This window comes from Acomys minous (genome assembly GCF_964271855.1).
Source record: "Acomys minous genome assembly, chromosome: 6".
NCBI lineage: Eukaryota > Metazoa > Chordata > Mammalia > Rodentia > Muridae > Acomys > Acomys minous.
The window spans coordinates 25,815,333-25,831,385 of record NC_140487.1 but is presented as its reverse complement, the minus strand read 5'-3'; the positions used below and the strand labels follow the sequence as shown (position 1 = coordinate 25,831,385).

Genomic DNA, 16,053 nt, shown 5'->3' with positions numbered 1-16,053 from the left:
TGCTTAGAAGTCCTGGAAGCAAAAGAGAATTCCAATAGATTAAAATTGCATACATATTTAAAAAATAAAAACTTTCATAGACAGTTGTGTTATTAGTATTGTAGAAAATGCTCAACAAATAGTTATAATGTATTCATAAGAATAAGTAAATCATGCTTGGGTATAATTAGAAAGAAAAATCAATAAAGGAGAGAAATATTTTATATCTACTAATAGAGCTAGAATGAACCATGTGTTAGGTATAATTATTGGAAAACACTTGAATCATAGCAGATGATTCAACAACACACTTTTATTTAATGCACTTATTTCAAATGAAATCACGATGCTTCTGACATGTTCTCTTGTCTCTGTGTTATTGAGGTGGGAGTGGAAACTTGGGAAGAAAAAGCTACCTGATTTGAAGATATGTGGAAATGTGCAGATGTCCTAAATTTACATTAAACATTGTATAATGATGCAAAATATTTTAAATAAAAACTCATTCTCTTATGAAAATAGCTTTCTCTGCAAGTTCTGTGGGTCAGTGCCTCCAATCCTGCTATTTGACACTCAACGGTGCTGGATTACATACAATACTTTGTCCATCTTTTACCATCAGATTTCACTGCTCTGGTCACTTCTATTGCACACTTATTGGCATAGATTCTGAATTATTGCTAGTGTCTGGGAATTAGGTTTCACAACCAACTTTTTCTATTCCCCCCTTCATTTAAGTGCCTAATTAATCTTTTTTGAAGTACATCTTTAATCATTTAACTCCTGTTTTCAAAAGTCATTAGCTCATTTTAGCTTCTCACTTATTATCTTTTAATTAAATTGGTTTACTTTATCATCTAGCAGATGGAAAAGTATATTTTCTATTTTATTTCTGAAGAGAAATTAGAACTGCTAGCATTGCCTAGTGTCTCACATGGGGAACCTTTAACTCACTTATGTACTAAATTTAATTATATGACCTTTTGCATCAATTTGTAGTGATGTGAAAGATCAATATGCAATTGGGGATAAATGACTAGAAAATATATAGCATCTGTGCTTGAGGAGCCTACTAGTTCCTCAGATAAGGACACCAATGATTGCAGATTAAAATGTAAAAGAAACTAAGGAGAGTAAGGGGGCTATATGAAGCAGTAGCTTCACAGCAATTTAAATGTAAGTTGAGATCCAGGTGGATATGTTGGTTGATTAAATGAAGCCTGCATATTTGGTGTAAAATATTTTCATCATATGTGTGCTTTGCAGTATTATGATGATGATGATGATGATGATGATGATGATTATGATTATTATTATATTTTACAGTTTGTTGCTTGCCTTTGCATTCTTTTAGTAGTAATTTCTTTCTTCTTTTTTGATGTTGGTTCTAATATTAAGGAAAATGTAACATTATAATATTTTCTTACATCAACTCAGCTCCTAGTCCTATATCTACAAAGTCATTGCTAACACAAAAATATGTGAATATATTTAATGCTACCAAAAAGTATACTTACCATGATTATACACTAAATTAAAGTCGTATGTATTTACCACATGGATACAAAAATTTACTGCCAAACTGAGTACCATTCTTATTTTATCTCATACTGGTAGTTTTTGGTTTCACATTTTCAATTTAGGTCATGATTCAGTTTGTATTATCTTTTTGAAAGGGATCAAGTCAGAGGCTAATGCATTTGTGCACATGAACATCCAAATGTCAGTGCACTATTTTTGGAAAAGTCTGTCCATTCTGCATTGAATTAACCTTTGATACATTGTCAAAGATTTCTTCACTGTATTTGTGTGTACCATATATGAGCTCCTTATTTTATTCAGTTATGCTATGCTTGCCTGATTAACACCACTTTGTATAGAACCTTGAAAGATGGATATTCCATATCCTCTAATTTTGTTCTTTTCCTTCAGTTTTGTTTGTATTCTGGAATGTTCACCATTCTATACAAACCTAATATGTGTTTGTCATCATATGCATGGTAGTTTGTTAGAAATTTTTATTAGGGTTTTGCTAAAGCTATGGAATAATATAAGAACTACTGATGACATACTAGTAATGTTGTCTGTTTGCTGGCTCTTTTGAGTAAAGCATAAAGATAATAAAGTATAAAGAATAAAGGTAATGTTTCTATTTCTCAAATTAGGGCAACCAGATGGTTCTTGTCTATAAGAAGGGAAGTATACAAGTCTTAAAGAGATGTTGATAAACGAGGTTTGGGATATTTAGAATTTGAATTGCCCCAAGGCAAGTTGGTAAATCAATCATCATGAAACTGATTAATGGTATATGACACACAAGTGTCTCAGCAGGATATACAGATTTGAAATTTTTCAACACAGATAAAACTAAATGCCATGATATTTTCTTCACAAAACACCAATATGAAAAGATATAAGCTGTTGTTGGAAAGCTCTAAATGTGAAGTGGAAAATTAGGAATAGCTGCTTAGTAAGAAATAAGAGTGAGGAGTTCAGAAGTGGGTGAAATGAAACAACATAATATATACAACAGAGACGTTTGATTTTTGTAGCATACATTTTTAATTTTTTCACTGAATTTTTACTTTTAGTCATTTCAATTAAATTATAGTTATATCACATTTTCTTTCTTTTTTCCTCCCTACAAACTCCTCCATTCTAAGCTTCTCCTTTTAATACCTTTCTTTTACATGTTAAGATAACTTAATTTATAATTATATAACTATAACATAATATATTATAATTAAATTTCTCCATTTCATTTCCTCCCTGCAAATACTTACAAAAACCCTTCAGCACTCTCCTTCAAATTCTTGTTTTTTTTTTTAAAAACTAATTATTATCTCATGCCTATAGAAGTTTGCTTTTGAGTATATAGATAAAATGATTTTTGTCTGTATGAAAAATTGAGATAGCATCATAAAAACAAGTGGAAATGTAAAACCAGCTAACTGATAAGCATAAAAGGTAGCACAAATATGGTCAGCTAAAAGGAAACCATATAATTTAAAGGACTTGATGCAAAGACTAAGGATAACATTTCTGGATCATGACTACTTACCTGGGATACACTGTAATGTGTTTATATGTTGAAAGAAAGGATTCAGAAGTTAGAAGCTGGGACACAGGAGACCCATTTGCCCAAAAATAGCTAGAAGGAACTTATTACAAAAAGTTTCAAGTTTAGCACTAAACTTAAGAAACTACTGTTTCCTAGTTAAGCAATTAATAAGAGAGCAAATAAGTAGTTGAAGAAATCCTTATACCTGGACTCAAATATACATTCATGTGTGTGTGTGTGTGAGTGTGTGTGTATGTGTGTGTGTGTGTGTGTGTGTGTGTGTGTGTGTGTGTGTGTATGTAAATGTAGCCCACTGGTAGAGGTCCACACAGGTTTTATGATGAGACTTGCAAAATTATGAACACAACTGGCAAAATAAGCATTCTTATTATTCAAATGACTATTAAAGTTAATAAAATGTTTATTTTGTCTTTAACTTAAGAAAATATTAGGTATTTTACTTCCAATAGTCATTTCATTTTTGGTGGTAGTTAAGTACATAACAATATATTTGATAGTGACAGTAAAAAGTTTAATGAAACTCCAACAGAATCTCTCCCAAATGGCTATTGTCACTATATAGAACTTCACTGATTTTTAAAATCTTTGGGTCTGGTTGTTTTTTATTTGTAATTTTTTATTTGAAACCTTTCTTTTTATTATAAAGTTAAAAGCATAATTTTAATTAAAAACTTAACAGTTCCCCATCAGAAGTAGAGTGTAACTATTTTTTAACTCCTTCCTAAACTCAAAGAAACCAGGCATGTAAAATTGAGACACACTTCAATCAAGCTAGTTACTAGGCTAATTTCAATAGTAAACATTTTGTGATGAATGGATGAAGTCTACCTTTGGGATATAATTTATCTTTGCATGAAATTAGTCACCTCTGCCTTCATTATTTCTGGTAAATAGCCTCTTTACTTGGTTTTCTGTCAGGCAAGGTCCAATTATAGATATTTGAAAGAATTGATTGTATAAGTGTGAAATCACCTATAAAAATATTTTGACCATGTCCCCTGGAGGGGAAGACCTGGTGGCACTCAGAGGAAGGACAGTAGGTTACCAAGAAGAGACTTGATACCTTATGAACATATACAGGGGGAGGTAATCTCCCTCAGGAACAGTCATAGGGGAGGGGAATAAGGGGAAAATGGGAGGGAGGGAAGAATGGGAGGATACAAGGGATGGGATAACCATTGAGATGTAACAAGAATAAATTAATAAAGGAGAAGAAAAAAATAAAGTTGGGAACCACCAAAAAATATTTTAGAGTTGACAGCATTAATATACAATCATTCATAATAATAAAAACTAATCATATGAGAGTCATCAGCATTCATGGTCATGGGGTTTCCTTTAACTAAAGCCACTGCTGAGTGGTGAAACCAAAGCAGTGGCAAGACTCCCAGAGACAGGATGAGTTCCCTAGAGATTGGGTTAAGAGAGGAATTCTCTCCTATGTTACAGCTGCTTGAAAAACTCCATGAATATTAAGATTTATCATGACTATGGAACTGGCAAGAGACACTGCACTTGTATTCTTTCTTTCTTTTTTCTTCTCTATTCAATATTTTTAATGTGGTAAAGAAACATGAAAATTAGTTGAGAAAAACTGGGAAATGCAGTTTGTTGATCTCTATTTTCATTAAAATTCCTTTCTCAAATAAAAAGAAATACAGAGCAAACAATTTTTACTGGCAAAATGAAATCTACCCAAGAATCAATTACTCTTTGAAAAGATTCTTAGTTGGAATAGGGACTTGATGAAAAGAGTCTTCACTCTTGCTGTTTACTCATCAGTCTGGGGACATTCAAAACTTCACAAACACAATGAGAGGATCACATCTCAAATGCCAGCATTACTATCGATGGGAAGGGAAGAGAGACATCTACCATAAACCTATAACAGTGTATTAAGGAAGATTCATAGTTACTAGGGTTTTGGACTTATTCGCTGGTATTGAGAAAGTTTGTTAGCATACTATTTTTTGAAAGCAAAATAATTATGTTTTATGTCATGCATTTTGAAGCTACAAATAGAATAGTTACATTAGAATATTGACAGTGTTTTTGTCTTAAGTAAAACTATAAAGTAGGGATTCATGAAAGTAACCCTAAAATGCTTAATAAACTGAAGTAGAACAAAACATTTTTGGATAAAAGAAAATAGTTTAACATTATTATCTATGTACAAAGAGGAAAATTAGTTTATATGTTCTTTTTTAACTTAGTCACTCTACAGCCTGATACCAACCCCTTGCTCCTCTCCTTCCAGTCCCACCCTCACGCTGCTTTTTCTTTTCAGATAATGGGTACCCCTAATGGGTACCAACCAAGGCTGGCGCCTCAGGTCACAGAAAGACTAAGAGCATCCTCTACCACTAAGGCCAGACAAGGCAGCAACAGTAATTTAAAACTTCAAAGTATTGGTTTAGGAATAGACTGGATGATCAATTGAACTGAGTCAAAGACGCAGAAATAAACTCACACACCCATGTGTAACAGTCTCAATCCGTTTTTTCCCCTCCCAGGAAGTTATAGTTTAATGAATAGTTTTAAATATCTCCTTAACAAAATATAGAGAAATATTAGAAGGGAGTCCCAAAGATTGTATAGATCAAATTTGTCCATTGGCATGTCTGATCACCTTAAATGACATGAGCAAACTCAGCCCACTCTTGGATTTCACACTCCCTGGGTGTGTAGATCTTGAAATATTAAAAGACCAAACCAAACCAAACCAAAGCAACTAACCAAACAAACAAACCAGCAAAAACCAGAAAACAAGATCAGCATTAGGCATGTGTGCAATTATTCCTTTTGCCCTTGGATATGATGCATTAAGCTCTTGAGAGTATCTGACTTGGCCTGCTAAAATTCTGAAATTCTGAGCAAACAACCCCCTTCCCAAAAGTCGTTTTGTCAGATTATTTTATCAAGCAACAGGAGTAAAGTTAGAAATAACTAAAGGGTTTCTGAAATGCCTCTATTTTTCTAAGCTGTCAGTATTCAGTTTTGTTGGCTAATTTTGTTCTTTGACAAGTGTGCACATATAATTAATGTGTTCTGACCTTACTCCTTGCTATCACTCTCATTCTCTTATTTTTTTTCACCAAATCTCTTTCCCACATTCATGTTTTCCTTTAATATTCATTGAGTTGAATTAAGGCCACCTTTGTGACCCTGGTTTTGGAAACATGCACTCTAGCCTGGAGGTTACACAACAGAAACAATGACCTCCTGCTCATCACATTGGGCTGACAGTTGATTAAGACTCTTGATGTCTTTAGACCCAAGAATCCCATGTGGCATCTTCCAGGACTATGAAGGCAATCCAGCGGGGAGGGCAGACAAAACTCATTTCTAACATACATAACTAAGTTATGTATCAGTTTCAGAAATAATATGTTGTCATGTAGTTCTGGTAGGTAATCAAGAGAATGGGAGGAGCCAGTGTTCTTTGGGGGCATTCTGGGACCTCTCTGTTTAGAAATTCCTGTGGAGTAATTTCATCTGTGATGCTAGTTTTGATTAGTGACTCATTGCTTGTAAGACTGAATTATCCAGCTATTTAGGGTATCTAATTGTGGTTTAAAATGTATGATTTATGACAGATATATTTTTAAAAGATCTTGAGTTACATTATTACTAGATGTACCTAGAGAATAGGGTCAGATCATTATAGCTGAGCATTCTAAATCACTTCTAAATAAAAATAATTCAAGAGGCATCATTTCAATATTTTTTCATAGTACTTCACAATAGGAGTTTTGAGTTTCTGTTATCTTATTGGTTTTTTTTTCATATATTTGAGAAATAACGAAATGATTTGTGTTTGAGTTTTATCATGTGAAGTCAATTATTAAACTTCATTTCTGTGGATAATAAGAGTTTTCTCACAAACTAGCATAGTTTAAAGTAGTGATGTTCATGAGGGCTGGTGATGTATATTCAGTCTTTATTTCTATTTTATTTGCCAGCACCTACCTTTTATTTTTCAGAAGAAAATGTGAGGGTAAGAACTAGAAGGATTAATTTGTTTTTAACTAATTTTATTTGCCAATTTTATTTAATTATAATACCTACTAGTAACCTTTCCACATCTTCCTTTATTTCTGTTCCAAACTTGTTAGTCCCACTTCCAAACAAACCTGTTCAGCCCATATAATATAAGTCCGTTTTCAGAGATGTTGATTCTTAATCTTAAGACATAATGCTGGTTATTTATAGTTTCATTTTATAGTTCAAGTAAGGAAGTTTGAGAGCAGTTAAATATTTTCTTTGAGGGATAAGTAAGGATCAGAAAGCAAGTCTTCCCAGGCTTTCAGCTTTTAGTAAACATTGCCTAAAGTAACATATTCCTTAACTAATTAGTATGATAATCACTACCATTCCTAGGTCATTTGGCTTTATTTTTCACTTGGTGGTGAATAAAAGACCTTGAATACTTTGATCTCTTGCAAACATTCATCATCTCTCAAGGTTACAAGGAAAAATCTAATTAATCAAACAGTGAAGCATTGTTGTGTAAACAAATACATTGTGATCTGCTACTTTTACAATGCAGTATATTGATTTATTCACAAAGGGACAAGAGCAATAGCATGCCCTTGGCCTCTGTACTTTTCTTTTTCATGTTATCAAAGTAAACTTCTTTGAATCTCACCTTGCAAATTTCATCCATTTGATGATTTCAGCTACTGTCCGAAATCTGAAAATTGACTCTTAACTTAAGGCACACCTTAAAAAGTGCATCAAATATTTCAAGAGATTTGAGATAGATATTAATATTTTTTAGAAATTGAAAAGGCTACTTAACTTCCCTGAAATTTGGCAAAGCCAAGACTTGGATCTGGAGTGTATCTTGTGCCTCAAGTTGATTGATGCTGTGGTTCCTTGGAGTTTCACATGCCAGTAGAGGGCTCATTTGTTTGGGAGGCAAAAAAAATTGTAATTTAATTTGGAATCAAGACAGACTCTTGGATTTATGTTGTCCTGGATTTACATATAAAATCAATATTATATTATGTTTCCACAGAAGACTATTATATGATCTATAGAAATTGTTAAGATGCTTCTAGTAAAAAATTATATCTAGTGTATTTTTTAAATATGAATTTAACATCTCCTTTTATTTCAATATTATCACTAATTACCATGTAATAGTGTGTTTTATAATAGTGGCTAGAATATAATGCATCAGTTATAACTTTTTGAATTTTTAAACTATAATCTACTCACACTAAAATTAATGTCATAAAAAAAGTGATAAAGCTTTTAACTGTATTAATAAAAATTTTAAATACAAAGTCTAAACTTTCACTGTAGTAATGTTATAGCTCCTGTCTTTATTCTTGATTTCTGAAAATTTTTGAATTTTGAATGCATTCATATCCAAAGGGGTATAAGAAAATTACAATAAGAATGAATCAGGTTCTGATATTTTCTATTACAACAAATATAATACTTCATACCGATTTTTTAGGTAGAACAACAGAGATGTGAACTTCAAAGAAACAAACTTTGAGAACTGACACTGTTGAAATCATTTTCAAAAACGTCTGTAGCTGTCTGGGTGTGCCATTTCTGTAACGAGGAGAATAACCACAACAGTGACTCTTAGAGCCGTGCTTTTCTCACATGACCGGCAACAGCTGCATGGAGCCGCATGAGTTAAAATTAGATAAGGATACGGAAAAATGTCAGGTTGTCAGACATGTTTGACATATTTGTTGTCCTAAATAGATGACATGTGGCTAATAGCTACGTTTTGGATGTATAATATATTTGAATATATAATACATATTCAGTATAATGTATATCATTGATATCACTACAGAAACTGTGTTGCCACTACTAATTTTTAACTTTTATCAGCCAAGTTATTTTAGTGGATAATACCATCATACCACAGGTTTGACTGTCATACACCTTTGTTGCCATCCGTTCCTTCTCTTCCAGCAATCCACGGACGTCTATTTCAACTGTAGAAAGCTCTCATTGTCTACTACAGGTGGTTGGTGCCTCATACACTTTATCATGGCTTGCACAGATAGTGATAAGTTGTCTTTGGGTGCCATGGTAACCTGTTTCCTCAAAGAATACACCCCCATCAAACAGTCTCTGTCTTTTCTTGCTTACTGTCGATTACCCAGGAATCAGAGTTAGGTGTGCTTGCCCTTGTAAAAGTGCTAGTACTTTGTCTTTATCCTATCTTGCTTATCAACTTAGAGCCATTACTAAGCTCATTTCTATTAAGCTCCATCCTAATCTGTGTTCCCCAACTGACCTTAACTAAGCTAACTACTCACATCTCTCCCTAAAGAAGTCATGCCTGGACCACCTCTATGCAACTACAGAATCTCATGCATGATTCCTTCATGCCGTTTCCACAGAATATATGATATGGATGTCCTTGTCTTATGATGCTCAGGAGGATGTGAATTCTTAGAAGACATGAATAACATTTTACTTACTTTAGAATTTCTAGGACACAGTTCAATACCTTTTTATGCAGTGACCACTAACAGATAGACAAAGAGAGAAAATTTTAACATTTTTTAAAATATCTTAGCTGTGAATTGGTACAGGGAAAAAGAGAGTTGGAGTTACGTGTGAGGGTTTGGAGATAAGGTAACTAAGAGGAATCGGAGGAAAAAACTAACTCTATTTTAATAAAATTTTATTTTATCAATTCTATTTTATTATACTAATTATATTTTAACAAAAACATAATTTTTAAACGAAAAATAGAATATGCACATCATAGTGGAAAGACTAGATGTGTCAAGATCTCCTTTAATGATGAAACGTATTATAGGTGTATGAATGATAAATCATAATAACTTTTATGAAATTGTACAGGATGCTATTTAATTCAACATGAAAAATATGAAAACAGCCTTGGCTTTGACCAAGTACTGTGCAGGGACACAAGGGTGTGTAACTAAGATATTTGCTTCTCTTAAAAGGTAAATTTTTTTGTTGGTAACAAGTCACAAAAGGTAACAAACTATGATGATAACAGTTAATATTAATTTACTACACATAACCTTCTAATGTTAAATGTGCCTTATATATTTTCTTATTGAATTATCATTAAGCTTTGTTATGAGTACTTTTTATAGCTTTCCAGTTGGCAAAACAAAACATTATGAGTGAGTTGTCAAAAGACACACAAACCATCATCACCCACACTGGAACATGGCCTGGTAGACTTGTAATTTGTAAGATCTTCTAAAGACTTATTAAATTCCACAGAACACATTCTTTAAAGGCTCTCATGTTAATGGGGAAAAAAGGCAATGGACTGGGAATGCAGACAAGTATCAAGGATCTGAAGCAGGACCACAGGCAAATTGTATTCCAGATCTTATTCTCACACAGATGGGCCTCCTGATTGAACCATGAAGAACTCCTATAAATCTTCACAGCACAGAAGCTCGAAGTAGCAGTGACCAGTAGGGTACACCATGACTCTCCATTACCTGCCAACCATGCATAATGACAGGTTACGTCTGGTGAAGGGCACCAGGAAACAAACTGCTCCTGAGGGAGATTTTTATTTTTTTAAGGCACATCCTAAATATATACTATATATACTAATACTCTTATCTTGAAAAGGTACCAAAGAGAGGCATCTAGACAACCCTAGAAATGAGGACATAAGTTAACTGGCCAGTTGTAAGATAACTCAGTCTTACGTAGAAGACTTTCTCAAAGTGACGAAAAAACGGAGCTATGGTGAAAAATTGGTTGAGTAAAAAGTTCAGGGGAGATATGTGAATGGTCAATGGAAAAAGTGATCAATGCTCTTCTACTGTTCTATGTGGGAAAGGAACAGACTTGAAATGCAAATTATAGAATACCATTAATTTTTGAAGTCCTTACTCTTAATCAGTCACTGTGTTATGTGTGCCACGTACATAATCTTTATTCACATTAAGACCCTACAAAGTCATAACTCTTTCATTTATAGGTGAGGAAAAAAAGCTTAATGAAAAAAAAACAGCTCTTGAAAACTTAGATGTAGTGGCTCTCTCAGACATGAATTTTATAATATTGTCTGTAGGTGAAGGTGAAAGCCAGCAGAGGTTTTTATGTTGTCTGTGACCAAATTCACAAACGGATTCAGTCGCTCATTCTAACCAACTCCTGTTTATCCCCTCCTAGTCTTTGTTGAAAAATATTGAGACAAATTTCAGCTTTACAAGAGTCTTTCTTCTACTTGTCCACCTGTGCAAGAACCTTTGCCACTGTGCACCCTTTGGGTGCTGCTCAGATGTTTCTATTCCAACATGAGCAACATTTGCATCATCACTAACCTTGATGGTCCTCAAGGAGACATTGTAAGAGCCAGTCTTCTTGAGTGTTTCCAGTTGTACTTAGCTTTTATGTGTCAATATGACAGATTTCAGGGAAACATCTTGGCTTCTCTTAATCCATTTGGCTTAAAGGACTTCTGGCGGAAATCCTGATTCTTGCAATGAGCAGGCTGCCCCATCTGTGTGTAGAACCAGGGGAATTTTTAGAGCTTAAAGGTATAATAATAAAATTACTATACCTACAAGTAATCAATTTCCTGACGTAGTTTTGTGGCTGTAGCATGCAGTGTCATGTATATGCAAGTATTAATATAAATACAGATAAGTTGTATGTGCATTGTGTGTATGTAGTTGATAAATTTATCAGAAATTATCAACATGTTATACTTGAACTCACTTCATATTCACTTACCTTTTGGAGTCTTCTCACCTTCATAAAGGAACACTTTCTGACAAGATAAGTCAAGTCTTTGTTGACTGGTACTAATTATATCAACTAAGGATAGAGGAAACTTGAAGGAAATTTATTTTTAATTAAAAAGATAATATTTAAAATGTAAGTAGATTTTTATGAAAATTCATAAGCTACATTAGTTTATGAAAACTCATGTGTCTTATAGGTTTATAAAAGAACTGAGTATTCACAGCCACTAATCTGTGACTGTGTCTTTTGATTCCAAGGTACCACAGTCAATTGCTAACTTTAAAACAGTGTGTTGAAATTCCCATGATCAAAAATTAAAGTGATTGACACCTAGTTTTATCATAGACATATAAATAATTTCTAAAGTAGCTTGAAGTTTAGGGTAAAAAGGTATAAATTACGTGTTGGTGTCCTGGTTCTATGAAATATTAGTAGTTGTTATTTATATGTTCATTTGCAAAATAATTGTTTTTCATGTACAAGGGCTTAGATTTAATACTCAACTCCAGAAAAAGTAAAATGAAATGGATTTTAGGGGGAAGAAATTTAAAACTGGACAATTAATATTTAGTAAAATATATAATTTGCAATATTTTGATGTTTTAAAATTAAAGTCTAAAAAGCAATGTGACACACTGGTTTTTCAGGCAGTTGTTTTGTGATACTTAACAGACTGATTACCCACATATGCAGCCCTTCTACAGTGCATGAGCTCATGGAATCTTTCCTAAAAAGAATTTTGGAAGCTAACCTCTTTATTTTCTTACTCATTTATTATTTTATACTTTTATTTAATAATTTTACAGCCTGACACCAGCCCCAGCCCCACTCTCCCTGCAGTTTCCACTTCCCATTCTCCTATCTCCTTATTCTCAGAGAAGGCGGGGCTCAAGTCATACCAAACCACTCTGGCACATCAAATAACATCAGGGTTAAGAACACCTTCTCCTACTGATGCCAGTTAAAGCAGCCATCCTGGGGGAAAGGGATCCCAAAACAGAACAGACCACAGAGTCAGAGATAGCCCTTGCTTCCATTGTCAGAGGACCCCCATGATGAACATGATGCACGTGTGTTATAAATGAATAGAAGGTCTGGGTCCAGCCCATGCATGCTTCTTGGTTGATGGTTCATTCTTTGTGAGGCCCGATAGACCCAGGTTAGTTTACTGTAGGCCTTCCTGTAGTGCCCCTGACCACTCCCTCAATCTCTCCTTTCACTCCTCCATAAACCTCCTAGAGCTCAGCCTATTGTTTGGCTGTGGGTCTTTGCATTTGTTTCCATCAGCTGCTGGATGAAGCCTCTTAGAAGTCAGTTATGCTAGGTTCCTGTCTGCAAGTGCAGCTGAGTATCATTACCGTATCAGGATTGGTGTTCTCCCGTGGGGTGGATTTCAAGCTGGGCCAGTCATTGGTTTGCTAGTCCCTCAAACTCGAATAATCTTTATTCCTGCATTTCTTGTAGGCAGAACAAATTTTGGGTGGAAGATTTTATGGGTGGATTGGTGTCCCTCTCCCTCCACTGAAAGTTCTGCCTGACTACAGGAAGCTGCAACTTCAGGTTCCATGTCCCTCATTGTTAGGAATCTCAGCTGGTATCACCCCATAGACTAGCAGAGCATTCTCTATCCCAGAGATGCTCTTCAACCTATTCCCGTTGTCTCTCCTGGTCCTGCTCTCCCTTCCTATCTTCCCCTATTCTCCCTACACCTGATAGTCACTGCTGTTACCCTACCCTCGTGGTCCCCTCTCCCTCATAGTCCCCTCCCTCCATCTACCTCAGAGATCTGTCAATCATACACTCTGCAGTCATACATAGAGGCTTAAAACCTCGGTTGGTGTGTTTGCAGGAACATGATAAGTAGATCTCAGAAAAAGAGCTTTAAATTATGTAACTCAGGTTTCTCTTAAGAAAATGATACCTCTTCTACCTACCCCAAAAGGATGTCAGGAGGTAAAAAAATGAAATCAAAGCAGCATGTGTGAAAGTGGTTTGTGAATGGCAAGGCAGCCTATATAGACAAACAGCTTTGTGAGCAATAATGATCAGTGCACCTGATCATTTCTGAAAAATAGTATTGTTAGTAAGTTAACCAAAGCAGAACATCCTTCTGCTCATATAAAAACTGTCAAAATAGCTGTGTATATCAAAACATAATTGCTTTTGTGAAAGAAAAAGAAGATATAAACAAATATACATATGATTTTCAGGGGCTTTATAAAAATTTAGGTATCAGTCCTCTTAAAATAATAAAAGTAAAAATTATTGAGAGAAGTTGCATTGTTTTTGTTCTTGTTTCTGGTCTATTTTACACCATTCTACCTTTTACAACATTGAAGAGCATAAATCCCCAAACAGTATTTCTTAAGGTTATTGTGTTTTTCAAGGTAGAGTTATTTTAAGTGAAATCTCCAAGGAGTGAAGAAATGTGCTGAAAATGCCTCCGTGATCAGACTCTCCCTTCTTGGGAAACTTATGGAGTACTTTTCAAATCCTGGTCAGAATATGTTTTTGCACTCAGTTTTGATTTTTATAGAATTCCCAGATGCCACTACAATAGCTAAGAAAGTTGTTAGGAATGGAAAATGTAAAACCAGACAACATAGGTCTCCTTGGACCCAAAGGAAAGCCATGCCATCTTGATACTGAGTAAAATATATGAAATTGTATAGATTTTACAAAGATCACATACACTTTCTTTAATATAACTAATAAATGATGCATTTCACTAAATATACACACACATATATAACACACACACACACACACATATATGATAATAAGTTTTAAAAACAGTGATAAAGAAGATGTTTTATTTGGAAGGATATAAAATGGAAATTGACTTTGTATAACACTTGTTAGAGAACTGAGTTGTGTGTGTGTGCGCATTTGAATGTGAACCCAGTTTCTAAATATAATCTGTTCTAATATAAAAGATAAGTAAACTTACACCAATATTGTGGGAATAATCTCCTGATAAATGTAAACTCATATTTATAAGTTTATCTAAAAGTGAGAGAGGATATTAAATGATACAATATCAAATTATTTGTATTTAGAAGACAGAGTAGTTAGAAATGATAAAATATCAATCCATGAGCAATTCATTAGCACTCTTAAGAATTAAGAAGAGCAGCTTCAGTGAGCCTAGCATGGACACACATGGACCAACTGGCAGAACTCTTGCCAGTCTGCCCTACCCATGTTTAAAACCTGCAATCACAGAGAATGGGCAGAGCCAGTCCTTAGCAAACACAAACAGATGAAGTGAGCAATTTCTGATGAAGGAGAAAAGCTGGGAGAATTTGAAGAAAATACCAGAGAATTGCTTGATAGTAGGAGCTGTACTTGTGTATGGCTCTTAAGGAAATTGTCTCCTTAGAAAATTGTAAGCTCTCAAAAATGGACTAAATAAAAAAGGACAAAACGAAGCATCTTACAGATCAGCTTTATGTTTTTACCCTACCCCCACAGTTGTTCATTTTCTTCAAGAGTGGCCTACGTGTAGCTAAAGTGGTTCTAGGGATATGTTGAATGAAAGCCTGTTACAATTGTTACAGTAAAACTCTACCAAAACATAATGGAGTAATCTCATAAGTGAATTACAGGCAATTTCTAATTAAATGACATATAAAATATGTAGTAAAGCACTATTTAGATAAAATACATTTAGATCGGTCATTTGTGTATGTGGTTATTCTGTATAACAGTATCTGCTATTAATTGAGGGCATATACAGGAGAACACACTCTGATGTTCTGCATGGGAAGGAACAGGAAGTTCTAGTGTTCCAGGAACTGAAAGGCTGGGAGGAGGAAGAAGAATGTGTGAGAACACCTACACGGCACACACACACACACATAAATGTAGAGAGTAGTAGTATGCATCCTTATGCAACGTACAATTATAGAAGTCAAAACAAATCAAGAACTGAAATATGGTAGAATTGTTTTTTAGAAAAAGAGTATCACATGGTGTTGACAAAATGAGCCAGAGGCTGAAAAAATGATATCTGAAGCAAGAAAATTAGCAACCCACAGATCTGAGGCCAGGAAGGATGAGGAAATTGGAACAAGGCATCAGCCTCATGGAAGAGCCTCAAACACAGCCTGAGGCCAGATTTGCCTAGATTTAAGCCTCCTTTTGGGGAGTTATGTAATCTGTCAGTGCCGTACATCTATCATCTATAGAATGAGTATTTATTTATTTTTCTCAATCTTTATGAAATGGTCTTAGAGAACCAATGAGTTAACATGCAAATT

At 34.3% G+C, this 16,053-nt stretch overlaps 1 protein-coding gene across 1 annotated transcript in view; it reads left to right on the top strand.

Annotated features, from left to right (window-relative positions):
- Positions 1-16,053, top strand: part of ZNF804B (zinc finger protein 804B) — a 478,653-nt gene that overhangs the window by 316,969 nt on the left and 145,631 nt on the right. The window lies entirely within an intron of this gene.